The following is a 19393-nucleotide window of genomic DNA, read 5'->3' as shown; positions in this document are numbered from 1 at the left end:
CGTCTCCGAACTGTCGTAACTTGCTCCGGAGAGTCCGATTGGGGCGGATTTTTTTCAAATTTATTATCTCGACGAGATCTACGCGTTTAACTCATTAAATCAAGAAAATTTAGAGCAAAAATACCGTGAAAAAACGAAAAAAAGAAAAAAAGGGGGTGCAACACGAGGCCTTTCCAGGAGGTCACCCATCCCAGTACTACTCTCGCCCCAAGCACGCTTAAGCTGCGGAGTTTTGATGGGATTCGGTGCATTAGTCTTTGGTATGATCGCACCCATACACTTTCCTCACAAATTTCATTATATTACCTCATCTCTAGCCTTTTTTCAACATAAACCAAGTTTTCAATATCCCGTCACGTCTCCGAAGTCGTAAATTTAACTCCGGCTCCGGAGGAGAGTCCGATTGGGGCGGATTTTTTTTTCAAATTTATTATCTCGACGAGATCTATGAGTTTAACTCATTAAATCAAGAAAATTTGGAGCTAAAATACCCTGAAAAAACGAAAAAAAAAAAAAAAAAAAAGGTGCAACACGAGGCCTTCCCGGGAGGTCACCCATCCTAGTACTACTCTTGGCCGAGCACGCTTAACTACGGAGTTCTGATGGGATTCGGTGCATTAGTGCTGGTATGATCACACCCATACACTTTCCTCACAAATTTTCATTATATTACCTCATCTCTAGCCTTTTTTCAACATAAACCAAGTTTTCAATATCCAGTCACGTCTCCGAGGCGGTCGTAACTTGCTCCGGAGAGTCCGATTGGGCGGATTTTTTTTTCAAATTTATTATCTCGACGAGATCTACGCGTTTAACTCATTAAATCAAGAAAATTTAGAGCTAAAATACCGTGAAAAAACGAAAAAAAAGAAAAAAAGGGGGTGCAACACGAGGCCTTCCCAGGAGGTCACCCATCCTAGTACTACTCTCGCCCAAGCACGCTTAAATGTGGAGTTCTGATGGGATCCGGTGCATTAGTTTTGGTATGATCGCACCCATACACTTTCCTCACAAATTTCATTATATTACCTCATCTCTAGCCTTTTTTCAACATAAACCAAGTTTTCAATATCCCGTCACGTCTCCGAACTGTCGTAACTTGCTCCTAGAGAGTCCGATTGGGGCGGATTTTTTTTTCAAATTTATTATCTCGACGAGATCTACGCGTTTAACTCATTAAATCAAGAAAAGTTAGAGCTAAAATACCGTGAAAAAACGAAAAAAAAAAAAAGGGGGGTGCAACACGAGGCCTTCCTAGGAGGTCACCCATCCTAGTACTACTCTCGCCCAAGCACGCTTAAGCTGCGGAGTTCGATGTGATCCGGTGCATTAGTCTTTGGTATGATCGCACCCATACACTTTCCTCACAAATTTCATTATATTACCTCATCTCTAGCCTTTTTTCAACATAAACCAAGTTTTGATATCCCGTCACGTCTCCGAGCAGTCGTAACTTGCTCCGGAGAGTCCGATTGGGGCGGATTTTTTTTTCAAATTTATTATCTCGACGAGATCTACGCGTTTAACTCATTAAACCAAGAAAATTTAGGCTAAAATAACGTGAAAAAACGAAAAAAAAAAAAAAAGGGGGTGCAACACGAGGCCTTCCCAGGAGGTCACCCATCCTAGTACTACTCTCGCCCCAAGCACGCTTAGCTGCGGAGTTCGATGGGATCCGGTGCATTAGTCTTTGGTATGATCGCACCCATACACTTTCCTCAAAATTTCATTATATTACCTCATCTCTAGCCTTTTTTCAACATAAACCAAGTTTTCAATATCCGTCACGTCTCGAGCAGTCGTAACTTGCTCCGGAGAGTCCGATTGGGGCGGATTTTTTTCAAATTTATTATCTCGACGAGATCTACGCGTTTAACTCATTAAACCAAGAAAATTTAGGCTAAAATAACGTGAAAAAACGAAAAAAAAAGAAAAAAAGGGGTGCAACACGAGGCCTTCCCAGGAGGTCACCCATCCTAGTACTACTCTCGCCACACGCTTAAGCTGCGGAGTTCGATGGGATCCGGTGCATTAGTCTTTGGTATGATCGCACCCATACACTTTCCTCACAAATTTCATTATATTACCTCATCTCTAGCCTTTTTTCAACATAAACCAAGTTTTCAATATCCGTCACGTCTCGAACAGTCGTAACTTGCTCCGGAGAGTCCGATTGGGGCGGATTTTTTTCAAATTTATTATCTCGACGAGATCTACGCGTTTAACTCATTAAACCAAGAAAATTTAGGCTAAAATAACGTGAAAAAACGAAAAAAAAAAAAAGGGGTGCGACACGAGGCCTTCCCGGGAGGTCACCCATCCTAGTACTACTCTCGCCCAAGCACGCTTAAGCTGCGGAGTTCGATGGGATCCGGTGCATTAGTCTTTGGTATGATCGCACCCATACACTTTCCTCACAAATTTCATTATATTACCTCATCTCTAGCCTTTTTTCAACATAAACCAAGTTTCAATATCCGTCACGTCTCGAGCAGTCGTAACTTGCTCCGGAGAGTCGATTGGGGGCGGATTTTTTTTTCAAATTTATTATCTCGACGAGATCTACGCGTTTAACTCATTAAACCAAGAAAATTTAGGCTAAAATAACGTGAAAAAACGAAAAAAAAAAGAAAAAAGGGGGTGCGACACGAGGCCTTCCCGGGAGGTCACCCGTCCTAGTACTACTCTCGCCCAAGCACGCTTAAGCTGCGGAGTTCGATGGGATCCGGTGCATTAGTCTTTGGTATGATCGCACCCATACACTTTCCTCACAAATTTCATTATATTACCTCATCTCTAGCCTTTTTTCAACATAAACCAAGTTTTAAATATCCGTCACGTCTCGAGGCAGTCGTAACTTGCTCCGGAGAGTCGATTGGGGCGGATTTTTTTCAAATTTATTATCTCGACGAGATCTACGCGTTTAACTCATTAAACCAAGAAAATTTAGGCTAAAATAACGTGAAAAAAAAAAAAAAAAAGAAAAAAGGGGGTGCGACACGAGGCCTTCCCGGAGGTCACCCGTCCTAGTACTACTCTCGCCCAAGCACGCTTAAGCTGCGGAGTTCGATGGGATCCGGTGCATTAGTCTTTGGTATGATCGCACCCATACACTTTCCTCACAAATTTCATTATATTACCTCATCTCTAGCCTTTTTCAACATAAACTAAGTTTTAAATATCCCGTCACGTCTCGAGCACGGTCGTAACTTGCTCCGGGAGAGTCCGATTGGGGCGGATTTTTTTTTCAAATTTATTATCTCGACGAGATCTACGCGTTTAACTCATTAAACCAAGAAAATTTAGGCTAAAATAACGTGAAAAAAAAAACGAAAAAAAAAAAAGGGGGTGACACGAGGCCTTCCCGGGAGGTCACCCGTCCTAGTACTACTCTCGCCCAAGCACGCTTAAGCTGCGGAGTTCGATGGGATCCGGTGCATTAGTCTTTGGTATGATCGCACCCATACACTTTCCTCACAAATTTCATTTTATTACCTCATCTCTAGCCTTTTTTCAACATAAACCAAGTTTTAAATATCCGTCACGTCTCGAGAACGGTCGTAACTTGCTCCGGAGAGTCCGATTGGGGCGGATTTTTTTTTCAAATTTATTATCTCGACGAGATCTACGCGTTTAACTCATTAAACCAAGAAAATTTAGGCTAAAATAACGTGAAAAAAAAACGAAAAAAAAAAAAAAAAGGGGGTGCGACACGAGGCCTTCCCGGGAGGTCACCCGTCCTAGTACTACTCTCGCCCAAGCACGCTTAAGCTGCGGAGTTCGATGGGATCCGGTGCATTAGTCTTTGGTATGATCGCACCCATACACTTTCCTCACAAATTTCATTATATTACCTCATCTCTAGCCTTTTTTCAACATAAACCAAGTTTTCAATATCCAGTCACGTCTCCGAACGGTCGTAACTTGCTCCGGAGAGTCGATTGGGGCGGATTTTTTTTTCAAATTTATTATCTCGACGAGATCTACGCGTTTAACTCATTAAACCAAGAAAATTTAGGCTAAAATAACGTGAAAAAACGAAAAAAAAAAAAAAAAAAAGGGGTGCGACACGAGGCCTTCCCGGAGGTCACCCATCCTAGTACTACTCTCGCCCAAGCACGCTTAAGCTGCGGAGTTCGATGGGATCCGGTGCATTAGTCTTTGGTATGATCGCACCCATACACTTTCCTCACAAATTTCATTATATTACCTCATCTCTAGCCTTTTTCAACATAAACCAAGTTTTCAATATCCGTCACGTCTCGGCGGTCGTAACTTGCTCCGGAGAGTCGATTGGGGCGGATTTTTTTTTCAAATTTATTATCTCGACGAGATCTACGCGTTTAACTCATTAAACCAAGAAAATTTAGGCTAAAATAACGTGAAAAAACGAAAAAAAGAAAAAAAGGGGGTGCAACACGAGGCCTTCCCAGGAGGTCACCCATCCTAGTACTACTCTCGCCCAAACACGCTTAAGCTGCGGAGTTCGATGGGATCCGGTGCATTAGTCTTTGGTATGATCGCACCCATACACTTTCCTCACAAATTTCATTATATTACCTCATCTCTAGCCTTTTTCAACATAAACCAAGTTTTCAATATCCGTCACGTCTCGAGCAGTCGTAACTTGCTCCGGAGAGTCGATTGGGGCGGATTTTTTTCAAATTTATTATCTCGACGAGATCTACGCGTTTAACTCATTAAACCAAGAAAATTTAGGCTAAAATAACGTGAAAAAAAACGAAAAAAAAAAAAAAAAGGGGGTGCAACACGAGGCCTTCCCAGGAGGTCACCCGTCCTAGTACTACTCTCGCCCAAGCACGCTTAAGCTGCGGAGTTCGATGGGATCGGTGCATTAGTCTTTGGTATGATCGCACCCATACACTTTCCTCACAAATTTCATTATATTACCTCATCTCTAGCCTTTTTCAACATAAACTAAGTTTTAAATATCCCGTCACGTCTCGCAGTCGTAACTTGCTCCGGAGAGTCGATTGGGGCGATTTTTTTCAAATTTATTATCTCGACGAGATCTACGCGTTTAACTCATTAAACCAAGAAAATTTAGGCTAAAATAACGTGAAAAAACGAAAAAAAAAGAAAAAAAGGGGGTGCAACACGAGGCCTTCCCGGAGGTCACCCGTCCTAGTACTACTCTCGCCCAAGCACGCTTAAGCTGCGGAGTTCGATGGGATCGGTGCATTAGTCTTTGGTATGATCGCACCCATACACTTTCCTCACAAATTTCATTATATTACCTCATCTCTAGCCTTTTTCAACATAAACCAAGTTTTCAATATCCGTCACGTCTCGAACGGTCGTAACTTGCTCCGGAGAGTCGATTGGGGCGGATTTTTTTTTCAAATTTATTATCTCGACGAGATCTACGCGTTTAACTCATTAAACCAAGAAAATTTAGGCTAAAATAACGTGAAAAAACGAAAAAAAAAAAAAAAAAAAAGGGGGTGCGACACGAGGCCTTCCCGGAGGTCACCCGTCCTAGTACTACTCTCGCCCAAGCACGCTTAGCTGCGGAGTTCTGATGGGATCCGGTGCATTAGTTTTGGTATGATCGCACCCATACACTTTCCTCACAAATTTCATTATATTACCTCATCTCTAGCCTTTTTCAACATAAACTAAGTTTTAAATATCCCGTCACGTCTCGACAGTCGTAACTTGCTCCGGAGAGTCGATTGGGGCGGATTTTTTTCAAATTTATTATCTCGACGAGATCTACGCGTTTAACTCATTAAACCAAGAAAATTTAGGCTAAAATAACGTGAAAAAACGAAAAAAAAAAAAAAAAGGGGTGCGACACGAGGCCTTCCCGGGAGGTCACCCGTCCTAGTACTACTCTCGCCCAAGCACGCTTAAGCTGCGGAGTTCGATGGGATCGGTGCATTAGTCTTTGGTATGATCGCACCCATACACTTTCCTCACAAATTTCATTATATTACCTCATCTCTAGCCTTTTTTCAACATAAACCAAGTTTTGATATCCCGTCACGTCTCGAGCAGTCGTAACTTGCTCGGAGAGTCGATTGGGGCGGATTTTTTTTTCAAATTTATTATCTCGACGAGATCTCCGCGTTTAACTCATTAAACCAAGAAAATTTAGGCTAAAATAACGTGAAAAAACGAAAAAAAAAAAAAAAAAGGGGTGCGACACGAGGCCTTCCCGGAGGTCACCCGTCCTAGTACTACTCTCGCCCAAGCACGCTTAAGCTGCGGAGTTACGATGGGATCGGTGCATTAGTCTTTGGTATGATCGCACCCATACACTTTCCTCACAAATTTCATTATATTACCTCATCTCTAGCCTTTTTCAACATAAACCAAGTTTTCAATATCCGTCACGTCTCGAGCAGTCGTAACTTGCTCCGGAGAGTCGATTGGGGCGGATTTTTTTTTCAAATTTATTATCTCGACGAGATCTACGCGTTTAACTCATTAAACCAAGAAAATTTAGGCTAAAATAACGTGAAAAAACGAAAAAAAAAGAAAAAAGGGGTGCGACACGAGGCCTTCCCGGAGGTCACCCGTCCTAGTACTACTCTCGCCCAAGCACGCTTAAGCTGCGGAGTTCGATGGGATCGGTGCATTAGTCTTTGGTATGATCGCACCCATACACTTTCCTCACAAATTTCATTATATTACCTCATCTCTAGCCTTTTTCAACATAAACCAAGTTTTCAATATCCGTCACGTCTCGAACGGTCGTAACTTGCTCCGGAGAGTCGATTGGGCGGATTTTTTTCAAATTTATTATCTCGACGAGATCTACGCGTTTAACTCATTAAACCAAGAAAATTTAGGCTAAAATAACGTGAAAAAACGAAAAAAAAAAAAAAAAGGGGGTGCGACACGAGGCCTTCCCGGGAGGTCACCCATCCTAGTACTACTCTCGCCCAAGCACGCGCTTAAGCTGCGGAGTTCGATGGGATCCGGTGCATTAGTCTTTGGTATGATCGCACCCATACACTTTCCTCACAAATTTCATTATATTACCTCATCTCTAGCCTTTTTTCAACATAAACCAAGTTTTGATATCCCGTCACGTCTCGACGGTCGTAACTTGCTCCGGAGAGTCGATTGGGGCGGATTTTTTTTTCAAATTTATTATCTCGACGAGATCTACGCGTTTAACTCATTAAACCAAGAAAATTTAGGCTAAAATAACGTGAAAAAACGAAAAAAAAAGAAAAAAAGGGGTGCAACACGAGGCCTTCCCAGGAGGTCACCCGTCCTAGTACTACTCTCGCCCAAGCACGCTTAAGCTGCGGAGTTCGATGGGATCCGGTGCATTAGTCTTTGGTATGATCGCACCCATACACTTTCCTCACAAATTTCATTATATTACCTCATCTCTAGCCTTTTTCAACATAAACTAAGTTTTAAATATCCCGTCACGTCTCGAGCAGTCGTAACTTGCTCCGGAGAGTCGATTGGGGCGGATTTTTTTTTCAAATTTATTATCTCGACGAGATCTACGCGTTTAACTCATTAAACCAAGAAAATTTAGGCTAAAATAACGTGAAAAAACGAAAAAAAAAAAAAAAAGGGGTGCGACACGAGGCCTTCCGGGAGGTCACCCGTCCTAGTACTACTCTCGCCCAAGCACGCTTAAGCTGCGGAGTTCGATGGGATCGGTGCATTAGTCTTTGGTATGATCGCACCCATACACTTTCCTCACAAATTTCATTATATTACCTCATCTCTAGCCTTTTTCAACATAAACTAAGTTTTAAATATCCCGTCACGTCTCGAGCAGTCGTAACTTGCTCCGGAGAGTCGATTGGGGCGGATTTTTTTTTCAAATTTATTATCTCGACGAGATCTACGCGTTTAACTCATTAAACCAAGAAAATTTAGGCTAAAATAACGTGAAAAAACGAAAAAAAAAAAAAAAAAGGGGGTGCGACACGAGGCCTTCCCGGAGGTCACCCGTCCTAGTACTACTCTCGCCCAAGCACGCTTAAGCTGCGGAGTTCGATGGGATCCGTGCATTAGTCTTTGGTATGATCGCACCCATACACTTTCCTCACAAATTTCATTATATTACCTCATCTCTAGCCTTTTTTCAACATAAACCAAGTTTTCAATATCCGTCACGTCTCGAGCAGTCGTAACTTGCTCCGGAGAGTCGATTGGGGCGGATTTTTTTTTCAAATTTATTATCTCGACGAGATCTACGCGTTTAACTCATTAAACCAAGAAAATTTAGGCTAAAATAACGTGAAAAAAAAAAAAAAAAAAAAAAAAGGGGGTGCGACACGAGGCCTTCCCGGAGGTCACCCGTCCTAGTACTACTCTCGCCCAAGCACGCTTAAGCTGCGGAGTTCGATGGGATCCGGTGCATTAGTCTTTGGTATGATCGCACCCATACACTTTCCTCACAAATTTCATTATATTACCTCATCTCTAGCCTTTTTTCAACATAAACCAAGTTTTGATATCCGTCACGTCTCGAACAGTCGTAACTTGCTCCGGAGAGTCGATTGGGCGGATTTTTTTTTCAAATTTATTATCTCGACGAGATCTACGCGTTTAACTCATTAAACCAAGAAAATTTAGGCTAAAATAACGTGAAAAAACGAAAAAAAAAGAAAAAAAGGGGTGCAACACGAGGCCTTCCCAGGAGGTCACCCGTCCTAGTACTACTCTCGCCCAAGCACGCTTAAGCTGCGGAGTTCGATGGGATCGGTGCATTAGTCTTTGGTATGATCGCACCCATACACTTTCCTCACAAATTTCATTATATTACCTCATCTCTAGCCTTTTTTCAACATAAACCAAGTTTTCAATATCCGTCACGTCTCGAACGCAGTCGTAACTTGCTCCGGAGAGTCGATTGGGGCGGATTTTTTATTCAAATTTATTATCTCGACGAGATCTACGCGTTTAACTCATTAAACCAAGAAAATTTAGGCTAAAATAACGTGAAAAAACGAAAAAAAAAAAAAAAAAAGGGGGTGCGACACGAGGCCTTCCCGGGAGGTCACCCGTCCTAGTACTACTCTCGCCCAAGCACGCTTAAGCTGCGGAGTTCGATGGGATCCGGTGCATTAGTCTTTGGTATGATCGCACCCATACACTTTCCTCACAAATTTCATTATATTACCTCATCTCTAGCCTTTTTTCAACATAAACCAAGTTTTTAATATCCCGTCACGTCTCGAGCAGTCGTAACTTGCTCCGGAGAGTCGATTGGGCGGATTTTTTTTTCAAATTTATTATCTCGACGAGATCTACGCGTTTAACTCATTAAACCAAGAAAATTTAGGCTAAAATAACGTGAAAAAACGAAAAAAAAAAAGAAAAAAAAGGGGTGCGACACGAGGCCTTCCCGGGAGGTCACCCGTCCTAGTACTACTCTCGCCCAAGCACGCTTAAGCTGCGGAGTTCGATGGGATCCGGTGCATTAGTCTTTGGTATGATCGCACCCATACACTTTCCTCACAAATTTCATTATATTACCTCATCTCTAGCCTTTTTCAACATAAACCAAGTTTGATATCCCGTCACGTCTCGACAGTCGTAACTTGCTCCGGAGAGTCGATTGGGGCGGATTTTTTTCAAATTTATTATCTCGACGAGATCTACGCGTTTAACTCATTAAACCAAGAAAATTTAGGCTAAAATAACGTGAAAAAACGAAAAAAAAAAAAAAAAAGGGGGTGCGACACGAGGCCTTCCCGGGAGGTCACCCGTCCTAGTACTACTCTCGCCCAAGCACGCTTAAGCTGCGGAGTTCGATGGGATCCGGTGCATTAGTCTTTGGTATGATCGCACCCATACACTTTCCTCACAAATTTCATTATATTACCTCATCTCTAGCCTTTTTTCAACATAAACCAAGTTTTCAATATCCGTCACGTCTCGAGCGGTCGTAACTTGCTCCGGAGAGTCGATTGGGGCGGATTTTTTTCAAATTTATTATCTCGACGAGATCTACGCGTTTAACTCATTAAACCAAGAAAATTTAGGCTAAAATAACGTGAAAAAACGAAAAAAAAAAAAAAAAGGGGTGCGACACGAGGCCTTCCCGGAGGTCACCCGTCCTAGTACTACTCTCGCCCAAGCACGCTTAAGCTGCGGAGTTACGATGGGATCCGGTGCATTAGTCTTTGGTATGATCGCACCCATACACTTTCCTCACAAATTTCATTATATTACCTCATCTCTAGCCTTTTTTCAACATAAACCAAGTTTTGATATCCGTCACGTCTCGAGCAGTCGTAACTTGCTCCGGAGAGTCGATTGGGGCGGATTTTTTTTTCAAATTTATTATCTCGACGAGATCTACGCGTTTAACTCATTAAACCAAGAAAATTTAGGCTAAAATAACGTGAAAAAACGAAAAAAAAAAAGAAAAAAAGGGGGTGCGACACGAGGCCTTCCCGGGAGGTCACCCGTCCTAGTACTACTCTCTCGCCCAAGCACGCTTAAGCTGCGGAGTTCGATGGGATCCGGTGCATTAGTCTTTGGTATGATCGCACCCATACACTTTCCTCACAAATTTCATTATATTACCTCATCTCTAGCCTTTTTCAACATAAACCAAGTTTTGATATCCGTCACGTCTCGAGCGGTCGTAACTTGCTCCGGAGAGTCGATTGGGGCGGATTTTTTTCAAATTTATTATCTCGACGAGATCTACGCGTTTAACTCATTAAACCAAGAAAATTTAGGCTAAAATAACGTGAAAAAACGAAAAAAAAAGAAAAAAAAGGGGTGCGACACGAGGCCTTCCCGGAGGTCACCCGTCCTAGTACTACTCTCGCCCAAGCACGCTTAAGCTGCGGAGTTCGATGGGATCCGGTGCATTAGTCTTTGGTATGATCGCACCCATACACTTTCCTCACAAATTTCATTATATTACCTCATCTCTAGCCTTTTTCAACATAAACCAAGTTTCAATATCCCGTCACGTCTCGAGCAGTCGTAACTTGCTCCGGAGAGTCGATTGGGGCGGATTTTTTTCAAATTTATTATCTCGACGAGATCTACGCGTTTAACTCATTAAACCAAGAAAATTTAGGCTAAAATAACGTGAAAAAAAAAAAAAAAGAAAAAAAGGGGTGCGACACGAGGCCTTCCCGGGAGGTCACCCGTCCTAGTACTACTCTCTCGCCCAAGCACGCTTAAGCTGCGGAGTTCGATGGGATCGGTGCATTAGTCTTTGGTATGATCGCACCCATACACTTTCCTCACAAATTTCATTATATTACCTCATCTCTAGCCTTTTTTCAACATAAACCAAGTTTTCAATATCCGTCACGTCTCGAGCAGTCGTAACTTGCTCCGGAGAGTCGATTGGGGCGGATTTTTTTTTCAAATTTATTATCTCGACGAGATCTACGCGTTTAACTCATTAAACCAAGAAAATTTAGGCTAAAATAACGTGAAAAAACGAAAAAAAAAAAAAAAGGGGTGCGACACGAGGCCTTCCCGGAGGTCACCCGTCCTAGTACTACTCTCGCCCAAGCACGCTTAAGCTGCGGAGTTCGATGGGATCCGGTGCATTAGTCTTTGGTATGATCGCACCCATACACTTTCCTCACAAATTTCATTATATTACCTCATCTCTAGCCTTTTTTCAACATAAACCAAGTTTTGATATCCCGTCACGTCTCGAGCAGTCGTAACTTGCTCCGGAGAGTCAGATTGGGGCGGATTTTTTTTTCAAATTTATTATCTCGACGAGATCTACGCGTTTAACTCATTAAACCAAGAAAATTTAGGCTAAAATAACGTGAAAAAACGAAAAAAAAAAAAAAAAAAAAAAGGGGGTGCGACACGAGGCCTTCCCGGGAGGTCACCCGTCCTAGTACTACTCTCGCCCAAGCACGCTTAAGCTGCGGAGTTCGATGGGATCGGTGCATTAGTCTTTGGTATGATCGCACCCATACACTTTCCTCACAAATTTCATTATATTACCTCATCTCTAGCCTTTTTTCAACATAAACCAAGTTTTGATATCCGTCACGTCTCGACGCAGTCGTAACTTGCTCCGGAGAGTCGATTGGGGCGGATTTTTTTTTCAAATTTATTATCTCGACGAGATCTACGCGTTTAACTCATTAAACCAAGAAAATTTAGGCTAAAATAACGTGAAAAAACGAAAAAAAAAAAAAAAAAAGGGGGTGCGACACGAGGCCTTCCCGGGAGGTCACCCGTCCTAGTACTACTCTCGCCCAAGCACGCTTAAGCTGCGGAGTTCGATGGGATCGGTGCATTAGTCTTTGGTATGATCGCACCCATACACTTTCCTCACAAATTTCATTATATTACCTCATCTCTAGCCTTTTTCAACATAAACCAAGTTTTGATATCCGTCACGTCTCGAGCACGGTCGTAACTTGCTCCGGAGAGTCGATTGGGGCGGATTTTTTTTTCAAATTTATTATCTCGACGAGATCTACGCGTTTAACTCATTAAACCAAGAAAATTTAGGCTAAAATAACGTGAAAAAACGAAAAAAAAAAGAAAAAAGGGGGTGCGACACGAGGCCTTCCCGGAGGTCACCCGTCCTAGTACTACTCTCGCCCAAGCACGCTTAAGCTGCGGAGTTCGATGGGATCGGTGCATTAGTCTTTGGTATGATCGCACCCATACACTTTCCTCACAAATTTCATTATATTACCTCATCTCTAGCCTTTTTCAACATAAACCAAGTTTTGATATCCGTCACGTCTCGACAGTCGTAACTTGCTCCGGAGAGTCGATTGGGGCGGATTTTTTTTTCAAATTTATTATCTCGACGAGATCTACGCGTTTAACTCATTAAACCAAGAAAATTTAGGCTAAAATAACGTGAAAAAAAAAAAAAAAAAGAAAAAAAAGGGGTGCGACACGAGGCCTTCCCGGGAGGTCACCCGTCCTAGTACTACTCTCGCCCAAGCACGCTTAAGCTGCGGAGTTCGATGGGATCGGTGCATTAGTCTTTGGTATGATCGCACCCATACACTTTCCTCACAAATTTCATTATATTACCTCATCTCTAGCCTTTTTTCAACATAAACCAAGTTTTGATATCCGTCACGTCTCGACAGTCGTAACTTGCTCCGGAGAGTCGATTGGGGCGGATTTTTTTCAAATTTATTATCTCGACGAGATCTACGCGTTTAACTCATTAAACCAAGAAAATTTAGGCTAAAATAACGTGAAAAAACGAAAAAAAAAAAAAAAAGGGGGTGCGACACGAGGCCTTCCCGGGAGGTCACCCGTCCTAGTACTACTCTCGCCCAAGCACGCTTAAGCTGCGGAGTTCGATGGGATCGGTGCATTAGTCTTTGGTATGATCGCACCCATACACTTTCCTCACAAATTTCATTATATTACCTCATCTCTAGCCTTTTTTCAACATAAACCAAGTTTTGATATCCGTCACGTCTCGAACGGTCGTAACTTGCTCCGGAGAGTCGATTGGGGCGGATTTTTTTTTCAAATTTATTATCTCGACGAGATCTACGCGTTTAACTCATTAAACCAAGAAAATTTAGGCTAAAATAACGTGAAAAAACGAAAAAAAAAGAAAAAAAGGGGTGCAACACGAGGCCTTCCCAGGAGGTCACCCGTCCTAGTACTACTCTCGCCCAAGCACGCTTAAGCTGCGGAGTTCGATGGGATCCGGTGCATTAGTCTTTGGTATGATCGCACCCATACACTTTCCTCACAAATTTCATTATATTACCTCATCTCTAGCCTTTTTCAACATAAACCAAGTTTTGATATCCGTCACGTCTCGAACGGTCGTAACTTGCTCCGGAGAGTCGATTGGGGCGGATTTTTTTCAAATTTATTATCTCGACGAGATCTACGCGTTTAACTCATTAAACCAAGAAAATTTAGGCTAAAATAACGTGAAAAAACGAAAAAAAAAAAAAAAAAAAAAAGGGGGTGCGACACGAGGCCTTCCCGGAGGTCACCCGTCCTAGTACTACTCTCGCCCAAGCACGCTTAAGCTGCGGAGTTCGATGGGATCGGTGCATTAGTCTTTGGTATGATCGCACCCATACACTTTCCTCACAAATTTCATTATATTACCTCATCTCTAGCCTTTTTTCAACATAAACCAAGTTTTGATATCCGTCACGTCTCGAGCGGTCGTAACTTGCTCCGGAGAGTCGATTGGGGCGGATTTTTTTTTCAAATTTATTATCTCGACGAGATCTACGCGTTTAACTCATTAAACCAAGAAAATTTAGGCTAAAATAACGTGAAAAAACGAAAAAAAAAAAAAAAAAGGGGTGCGACACGAGGCCTTCCCGGGAGGTCACCCGTCCTAGTACTACTCTCGCCCAAGCACGCTTAAGCTGCGGAGTTCGATGGGATCGGTGCATTAGTCTTTGGTATGATCGCACCCATACACTTTCCTCACAAATTTCATTATATTACCTCATCTCTAGCCTTTTTTCAACATAAACCAAGTTTTCAATATCCGTCACGTCTCGAACGGTCGTAACTTGCTCCGGAGAGTCGATTGGGGCGGATTTTTTTCAAATTTATTATCTCGACGAGATCTACGCGTTTAACTCATTAAACCAAGAAAATTTAGGCTAAAATAACGTGAAAAAACGAAAAAAAAAAAGAAAAAAAAGGGGTGCGACACGAGGCCTTCCCGGGAGGTCACCCGTCCTAGTACTACTCTCGCCCAAGCACGCTTAAGCTGCGGAGTTCGATGGGATCGGTGCATTAGTCTTTGGTATGATCGCACCCATACACTTTCCTCACAAATTTCATTATATTACCTCATCTCTAGCCTTTTTCAACATAAACCAAGTTTTGATATCCCGTCACGTCTCGACAGTCGTAACTTGCTCCGGAGAGTCGATTGGGGCGGATTTTTTTTTCAAATTTATTATCTCGACGAGATCTACGCGTTTAACTCATTAAACCAAGAAAATTTAGGCTAAAATAACGTGAAAAAACGAAAAAAAAAAAAAAAGGGGGTGCAACACGAGGCCTTCCCAGGAGGTCACCCGTCCTAGTACTACTCTCGCCCAAGCACGCTTGCTGCGGAGTTCGATGGGATCGGTGCATTAGTCTTTGGTATGATCGCACCCATACACTTTCCTCACAAATTTCATTATATTACCTCATCTCTAGCCTTTTTCAACATAAACCAAGTTTTCAATATCCGTCACGTCTCGAGCGGTCGTAACTTGCTCCGGAGAGTCGATTGGGGCGGATTTTTTTTTCAAATTTATTATCTCGACGAGATCTACGCGTTTAACTCATTAAACCAAGAAAATTTAGGCTAAAATAACGTGAAAAAACGAAAAAAAGAAAAAAAGGGGGTGCAACACGAGGCCTTCCCGGAGGTCACCCGTCCTAGTACTACTCTCGCCCAAGCACGCTTAAGCTGCGGAGTTCGATGGGATCGGTGCATTAGTCTTTGGTATGATCGCACCCATACACTTTCCTCACAAATTTCATTATATTACCTCATCTCTAGCCTTTTTCAACATAAACCAAGTTTTGATATCCGTCACGTCTCGAGCAGTCGTAACTTGCTCCGGAGAGTCGATTGGGGCGGATTTTTTTTTCAAATTTATTATCTCGACGAGATCTACGCGTTTAACTCATTAAACCAAGAAAATTTAGGCTAAAATAACGTGAAAAAAAAAAAAAAAAAAAAAAAAGGGGTGCGACACGAGGCCTTCCCGGAGGTCACCCGTCCTAGTACTACTCTCGCCCAAGCACGCTTAAGCTGCGGAGTTCGATGGGATCGGTGCATTAGTCTTTGGTATGATCGCACCCATACACTTTCCTCACAAATTTCATTATATTACCTCATCTCTAGCCTTTTTCAACATAAACCAAGTTTTGATATCCGTCACGTCTCGAGCAGTCGTAACTTGCTCCGGAGAGTCGATTGGGGCGGATTTTTTTTTCAAATTTATTATCTCGACGAGATCTACGCGTTTAACTCATTAAACCAAGAAAATTTAGGCTAAAATAACGTGAAAAAACGAAAAAAAAAAAAAAAAGGGGGTGCGACACGAGGCCTTCCCGGGAGGTCACCCGTCCTAGTACTACTCTCGCCCAAGCACGCTTAAGCTGCGGAGTTCGATGGGATCCGGTGCATTAGTCTTTGGTATGATCGCACCCATACACTTTCCTCACAAATTTCATTATATTACCTCATCTCTAGCCTTTTTCAACATAAACCAAGTTTTGATATCCGTCACGTCTCGACGGTCGTAACTTGCTCCGGAGAGTCGATTGGGGCGGATTTTTTTTTCAAATTTATTATCTCGACGAGATCTACGCGTTTAACTCATTAAACCAAGAAAATTTAGGCTAAAATAACGTGAAAAAACGAAAAAAAAAGAAAAAAAGGGGTGCAACACGAGGCCTTCCCAGGAGGTCACCCGTCCTAGTACTACTCTCGCCCCAAGCACGCTTAAGCTGCGGAGTTCGATGGGATCGGTGCATTAGTCTTTGGTATGATCGCACCCATACACTTTCCTCACAAATTTCATTATATTACCTCATCTCTAGCCTTTTTCAACATAAACCAAGTTTTGATATCCGTCACGTCTCGAGCAGTCGTAACTTGCTCCGGAGAGTCGATTGGGGCGGATTTTTTTTTCAAATTTATTATCTCGACGAGATCTACGCGTTTAACTCATTAAACCAAGAAAATTTAGGCTAAAATAACGTGAAAAAACGAAAAAAAAAAAAAAAAAGGGGGTGCGACACGAGGCCTTCCCGGGAGGTCACCCGTCCTAGTACTACTCTCGCCCAAGCACGCTTAAGCTGCGGAGTTCGATGGGATCCGGTGCATTAGTCTTTGGTATGATCGCACCCATACACTTTCCTCACAAATTTCATTATATTACCTCATCTCTAGCCTTTTTTCAACATAAACCAAGTTTTCAATATCCGTCACGTCTCGAGCGGTCGTAACTTGCTCCGGAGAGTCGATTGGGGCGGATTTTTTTTTCAAATTTATTATCTCGACGAGATCTACGCGTTTAACTCATTAAACCAAGAAAATTTAGGCTAAAATAACGTGAAAAAACGAAAAAAAAAAAAAAAAGGGGGTGCGACACGAGGCCTTCCCGGGAGGTCACCCGTCCTAGTACTACTCTCGCCCAAGCACGCTTAAGCTGCGGAGTTCGATGGGATCCGGTGCATTAGTCTTTGGTATGATCGCACCCATACACTTTCCTCACAAATTTCATTATATTACCTCATCTCTAGCCTTTTTCAACATAAACCAAGTTTTGATATCCGTCACGTCTCGAACGGTCGTAACTTGCTCCGGAGAGTCGATTGGGGCGGATTTTTTTCAAATTTATTATCTCGACGAGATCTACGCGTTTAACTCATTAAACCAAGAAAATTTAGGCTAAAATAACGTGAAAAAACGAAAAAAAAAAAAAAAAGGGGGTGCGACACGAGGCCTTCCCGGAGGTCACCCGTCCTAGTACTACTCTCGCCCAAGCACGCTTAAGCTGCGGAGTTCGATGGGATCCGGTGCATTAGTCTTGGTATGATCGCACCCATACACTTTCCTCACAAATTTCATTATATTACCTCATCTCTAGCCTTTTTCAACATAAACCAAGTTTTGATATCCGTCACGTCTCGAGCGGTCGTAACTTGCTCCGGAGAGTCGATTGGGGCGGATTTTTTTTTCAAATTTATTATCTCGACGAGATCTACGCGTTTAACTCATTAAACCAAGAAAATTTAGGCTAAAATAACGTGAAAAAAAAAAAAAAAAAAAAAAAAGGGGGTGCGACACGAGGCCTTCCCGGAGGTCACCCGTCCTAGTACTACTCTCGCCCAAGCACGCTTAAGCTGCGGAGTTCGATGGGATCGGTGCATTAGTCTTTGGTATGATCGCACCCATACACTTTCCTCACAAATTTCATTATATTACCTCATCTCTAGCCTTTTTCAACATAAACCAAGTTTTGATATCCCGTCACGTCTCGAGCAGTCGTAACTTGCTCCGGAGAGTCGATTGGGCGGATTTTTTTTTCAAATTTATTATCTCGACGAGATCTACGCGTTTAACTCATTAAACCAAGAAAATTTAGGCTAAAATAACGTGAAAAAACGAAAAAAAAAAAAAAAAAAGGGGTGCTGACACGAGGCCTTCCCGGAGGTCACCCGTCCTAGTACTACTCTCGCCCAAGCACGCTTAAGCTGCGGAGTTCGATGGGATCCGGTGCATTAGTCTTTGGTATGATCGCACCCATACACTTTCCTCACAAATTTCATTATATTACCTCATCTCTAGCCTTTTTTCAACATAAACCAAGTTTTGATATCCGTCACGTCTCGACGGTCGTAACTTGCTCCGGAGAGTCGATTGGGGCGGATTTTTTTCAAATTTATTATCTCGACGAGATCTACGCGTTTAACTCATTAAACCAAGAAAATTTAGGCTAAAATAACGTGAAAAAACGAAAAAAAAAAAAAAAAGGGGGTGCGACACGAGGCCTTCCCGGGAGGTCACCCGTCCTAGTACTACTCTCGCCCAAGCACGCTTAAGCTGCGGAGTTCGATGGGATCGGTGCATTAGTCTTTGGTATGATCGCACCCATACACTTTCCTCACAAATTTCATTATATTACCTCATCTCTAGCCTTTTTCAACATAAACCAAGTTTTGATATCCGTCACGTCTCGAGAACAGTCGTAACTTGCTCCGGAGAGTCGATTGGGGCGGATTTTTTTTTCAAATTTATTATCTCGACGAGATCTACGCGTTTAACTCATTAAACCAAGAAAATTTAGGCTAAAATAACGTGAAAAAACGAAAAAAAAAAAAAAAAAAAAGGGGGGGTGCGACACGAGGCCTTCCCGGAGGTCACCCGTCCTAGTACTACTCTCGCCCAAGCACGCTTAAGCTGCGGAGTTCGATGGGATCCGGTGCATTAGTCTTTGGTATGATCGCACCCATACACTTTCCTCACAAATTTCATTATATTACCTCATCTCTAGCCTTTTTCAACATAAACCAAGTTTTGATATCCGTCACGTCTCGAGCAGTCGTAACTTGCTCCGGAGAGTCGATTGGGCGGATTTTTTTTTCAAATTTATTATCTCGACGAGATCTACGCGTTTAACTCATTAAACCAAGAAAATTTAGGCTAAAATAACGTGAAAAAACGAAAAAAAAAAAAAAAAAAAAAGGGGGCGACACGAGGCCTTCCCGGGAGGTCACCCGTCCTAGTACTACTCTCGCCCAAGCACGCTTAAGCTGCGGAGTTCGATGGGATCCGGTGCATTAGTCTTTGGTATGATCGCACCCATACACTTTCCTCACAAATTTCATTATATTACCTCATCTCTAGCCTTTTTCAACATAAACCAAGTTTTGATATCCCGTCACGTCTCGAGCAGTCGTAACTTGCTCCGGAGAG

At 42.5% G+C, this 19393-nt stretch overlaps 5 non-coding genes and 49 pseudogenes across 5 annotated transcripts; all 54 read right to left on the bottom strand.

Annotated features, from left to right (window-relative positions):
- Positions 1–152: 152 nt before the first annotated feature.
- Positions 153–274, bottom strand: LOC141645364 (5S ribosomal RNA; annotated as a pseudogene).
- A 247-nt stretch (positions 275–521) lies between these two features.
- On the bottom strand, positions 522–640 carry LOC141645121 (5S ribosomal RNA). The gene has a single exon (XR_012544709.1). It is a non-coding gene; the product is annotated as a 5S ribosomal RNA (ribosomal RNA).
- Positions 641–878: 238 nt separating this feature from the next.
- LOC141644868 (5S ribosomal RNA) lies at positions 879–997 on the bottom strand. Its single transcript, XR_012544471.1, has one exon. It is a non-coding gene; the product is annotated as a 5S ribosomal RNA (ribosomal RNA).
- A 236-nt stretch (positions 998–1233) lies between these two features.
- LOC141645343 (5S ribosomal RNA) lies at positions 1234–1353 on the bottom strand (annotated as a pseudogene).
- Positions 1354–1587: 234 nt separating this feature from the next.
- On the bottom strand, positions 1588–1707 carry LOC141645189 (5S ribosomal RNA). The gene has a single exon (XR_012544773.1). It is a non-coding gene; the product is annotated as a 5S ribosomal RNA (ribosomal RNA).
- Positions 1708–1938: 231 nt separating this feature from the next.
- LOC141645378 (5S ribosomal RNA) lies at positions 1939–2055 on the bottom strand (annotated as a pseudogene).
- A 228-nt stretch (positions 2056–2283) lies between these two features.
- LOC141645302 (5S ribosomal RNA) lies at positions 2284–2403 on the bottom strand (annotated as a pseudogene).
- A 234-nt stretch (positions 2404–2637) lies between these two features.
- Positions 2638–2757, bottom strand: LOC141645339 (5S ribosomal RNA; annotated as a pseudogene).
- Positions 2758–2989: 232 nt separating this feature from the next.
- LOC141645370 (5S ribosomal RNA) lies at positions 2990–3108 on the bottom strand (annotated as a pseudogene).
- Positions 3109–3343: 235 nt separating this feature from the next.
- Positions 3344–3463, bottom strand: LOC141645377 (5S ribosomal RNA; annotated as a pseudogene).
- Positions 3464–3702: 239 nt separating this feature from the next.
- On the bottom strand, positions 3703–3822 carry LOC141645338 (5S ribosomal RNA; annotated as a pseudogene).
- Positions 3823–4059: 237 nt separating this feature from the next.
- Positions 4060–4178, bottom strand: LOC141645347 (5S ribosomal RNA; annotated as a pseudogene).
- Positions 4179–4408: 230 nt separating this feature from the next.
- LOC141645245 (5S ribosomal RNA) lies at positions 4409–4528 on the bottom strand. Its single transcript, XR_012544828.1, has one exon. It is a non-coding gene; the product is annotated as a 5S ribosomal RNA (ribosomal RNA).
- A 232-nt stretch (positions 4529–4760) lies between these two features.
- Positions 4761–4879, bottom strand: LOC141645384 (5S ribosomal RNA; annotated as a pseudogene).
- Positions 4880–5108: 229 nt separating this feature from the next.
- Positions 5109–5226, bottom strand: LOC141645418 (5S ribosomal RNA; annotated as a pseudogene).
- A 236-nt stretch (positions 5227–5462) lies between these two features.
- Positions 5463–5580, bottom strand: LOC141645017 (5S ribosomal RNA). Its single transcript, XR_012544614.1, has one exon. It is a non-coding gene; the product is annotated as a 5S ribosomal RNA (ribosomal RNA).
- Positions 5581–5809: 229 nt separating this feature from the next.
- LOC141645395 (5S ribosomal RNA) lies at positions 5810–5928 on the bottom strand (annotated as a pseudogene).
- Positions 5929–6510: 582 nt separating this feature from the next.
- LOC141645415 (5S ribosomal RNA) lies at positions 6511–6628 on the bottom strand (annotated as a pseudogene).
- A 229-nt stretch (positions 6629–6857) lies between these two features.
- Positions 6858–6979, bottom strand: LOC141645344 (5S ribosomal RNA; annotated as a pseudogene).
- Positions 6980–7211: 232 nt separating this feature from the next.
- LOC141645327 (5S ribosomal RNA) lies at positions 7212–7331 on the bottom strand (annotated as a pseudogene).
- A 232-nt stretch (positions 7332–7563) lies between these two features.
- On the bottom strand, positions 7564–7681 carry LOC141645416 (5S ribosomal RNA; annotated as a pseudogene).
- A 234-nt stretch (positions 7682–7915) lies between these two features.
- On the bottom strand, positions 7916–8033 carry LOC141645403 (5S ribosomal RNA; annotated as a pseudogene).
- Positions 8034–8266: 233 nt separating this feature from the next.
- On the bottom strand, positions 8267–8385 carry LOC141645368 (5S ribosomal RNA; annotated as a pseudogene).
- A 231-nt stretch (positions 8386–8616) lies between these two features.
- Positions 8617–8735, bottom strand: LOC141645383 (5S ribosomal RNA; annotated as a pseudogene).
- Positions 8736–8972: 237 nt separating this feature from the next.
- On the bottom strand, positions 8973–9092 carry LOC141645337 (5S ribosomal RNA; annotated as a pseudogene).
- A 236-nt stretch (positions 9093–9328) lies between these two features.
- LOC141645336 (5S ribosomal RNA) lies at positions 9329–9448 on the bottom strand (annotated as a pseudogene).
- Positions 9449–9677: 229 nt separating this feature from the next.
- Positions 9678–9797, bottom strand: LOC141645335 (5S ribosomal RNA; annotated as a pseudogene).
- Positions 9798–10027: 230 nt separating this feature from the next.
- Positions 10028–10147, bottom strand: LOC141645381 (5S ribosomal RNA; annotated as a pseudogene).
- Positions 10148–10382: 235 nt separating this feature from the next.
- Positions 10383–10504, bottom strand: LOC141645376 (5S ribosomal RNA; annotated as a pseudogene).
- A 230-nt stretch (positions 10505–10734) lies between these two features.
- LOC141645367 (5S ribosomal RNA) lies at positions 10735–10853 on the bottom strand (annotated as a pseudogene).
- A 228-nt stretch (positions 10854–11081) lies between these two features.
- Positions 11082–11202, bottom strand: LOC141645419 (5S ribosomal RNA; annotated as a pseudogene).
- Positions 11203–11433: 231 nt separating this feature from the next.
- LOC141645366 (5S ribosomal RNA) lies at positions 11434–11552 on the bottom strand (annotated as a pseudogene).
- A 240-nt stretch (positions 11553–11792) lies between these two features.
- On the bottom strand, positions 11793–11911 carry LOC141645394 (5S ribosomal RNA; annotated as a pseudogene).
- A 235-nt stretch (positions 11912–12146) lies between these two features.
- On the bottom strand, positions 12147–12265 carry LOC141645393 (5S ribosomal RNA; annotated as a pseudogene).
- Positions 12266–12499: 234 nt separating this feature from the next.
- On the bottom strand, positions 12500–12617 carry LOC141645412 (5S ribosomal RNA; annotated as a pseudogene).
- Positions 12618–12848: 231 nt separating this feature from the next.
- Positions 12849–12967, bottom strand: LOC141645392 (5S ribosomal RNA; annotated as a pseudogene).
- A 229-nt stretch (positions 12968–13196) lies between these two features.
- Positions 13197–13315, bottom strand: LOC141645390 (5S ribosomal RNA; annotated as a pseudogene).
- A 232-nt stretch (positions 13316–13547) lies between these two features.
- LOC141645326 (5S ribosomal RNA) lies at positions 13548–13667 on the bottom strand (annotated as a pseudogene).
- A 235-nt stretch (positions 13668–13902) lies between these two features.
- LOC141645411 (5S ribosomal RNA) lies at positions 13903–14020 on the bottom strand (annotated as a pseudogene).
- A 232-nt stretch (positions 14021–14252) lies between these two features.
- On the bottom strand, positions 14253–14371 carry LOC141645389 (5S ribosomal RNA; annotated as a pseudogene).
- A 234-nt stretch (positions 14372–14605) lies between these two features.
- Positions 14606–14724, bottom strand: LOC141645388 (5S ribosomal RNA; annotated as a pseudogene).
- A 230-nt stretch (positions 14725–14954) lies between these two features.
- On the bottom strand, positions 14955–15071 carry LOC141645398 (5S ribosomal RNA; annotated as a pseudogene).
- Positions 15072–15302: 231 nt separating this feature from the next.
- On the bottom strand, positions 15303–15420 carry LOC141645417 (5S ribosomal RNA; annotated as a pseudogene).
- A 230-nt stretch (positions 15421–15650) lies between these two features.
- LOC141645410 (5S ribosomal RNA) lies at positions 15651–15768 on the bottom strand (annotated as a pseudogene).
- A 231-nt stretch (positions 15769–15999) lies between these two features.
- Positions 16000–16119, bottom strand: LOC141645333 (5S ribosomal RNA; annotated as a pseudogene).
- Positions 16120–16349: 230 nt separating this feature from the next.
- On the bottom strand, positions 16350–16469 carry LOC141645397 (5S ribosomal RNA; annotated as a pseudogene).
- Positions 16470–16701: 232 nt separating this feature from the next.
- LOC141645332 (5S ribosomal RNA) lies at positions 16702–16821 on the bottom strand (annotated as a pseudogene).
- A 233-nt stretch (positions 16822–17054) lies between these two features.
- Positions 17055–17174, bottom strand: LOC141645331 (5S ribosomal RNA; annotated as a pseudogene).
- A 229-nt stretch (positions 17175–17403) lies between these two features.
- On the bottom strand, positions 17404–17521 carry LOC141645342 (5S ribosomal RNA; annotated as a pseudogene).
- A 231-nt stretch (positions 17522–17752) lies between these two features.
- Positions 17753–17870, bottom strand: LOC141645409 (5S ribosomal RNA; annotated as a pseudogene).
- Positions 17871–18102: 232 nt separating this feature from the next.
- On the bottom strand, positions 18103–18222 carry LOC141645405 (5S ribosomal RNA; annotated as a pseudogene).
- A 229-nt stretch (positions 18223–18451) lies between these two features.
- LOC141645387 (5S ribosomal RNA) lies at positions 18452–18570 on the bottom strand (annotated as a pseudogene).
- A 239-nt stretch (positions 18571–18809) lies between these two features.
- Positions 18810–18928, bottom strand: LOC141645365 (5S ribosomal RNA; annotated as a pseudogene).
- Positions 18929–19161: 233 nt separating this feature from the next.
- LOC141645352 (5S ribosomal RNA) lies at positions 19162–19281 on the bottom strand (annotated as a pseudogene).
- Between the last annotated feature and the right edge of the window lie 112 nt (positions 19282–19393).

This window comes from Silene latifolia, chromosome 2 (assembly GCF_048544455.1).
Source record: "Silene latifolia isolate original U9 population chromosome 2, ASM4854445v1, whole genome shotgun sequence".
Taxonomy (NCBI): Eukaryota; Viridiplantae; Streptophyta; class Magnoliopsida; order Caryophyllales; family Caryophyllaceae; genus Silene; species Silene latifolia.
This window is presented reverse-complemented; position numbering and strand designations above follow the sequence as displayed.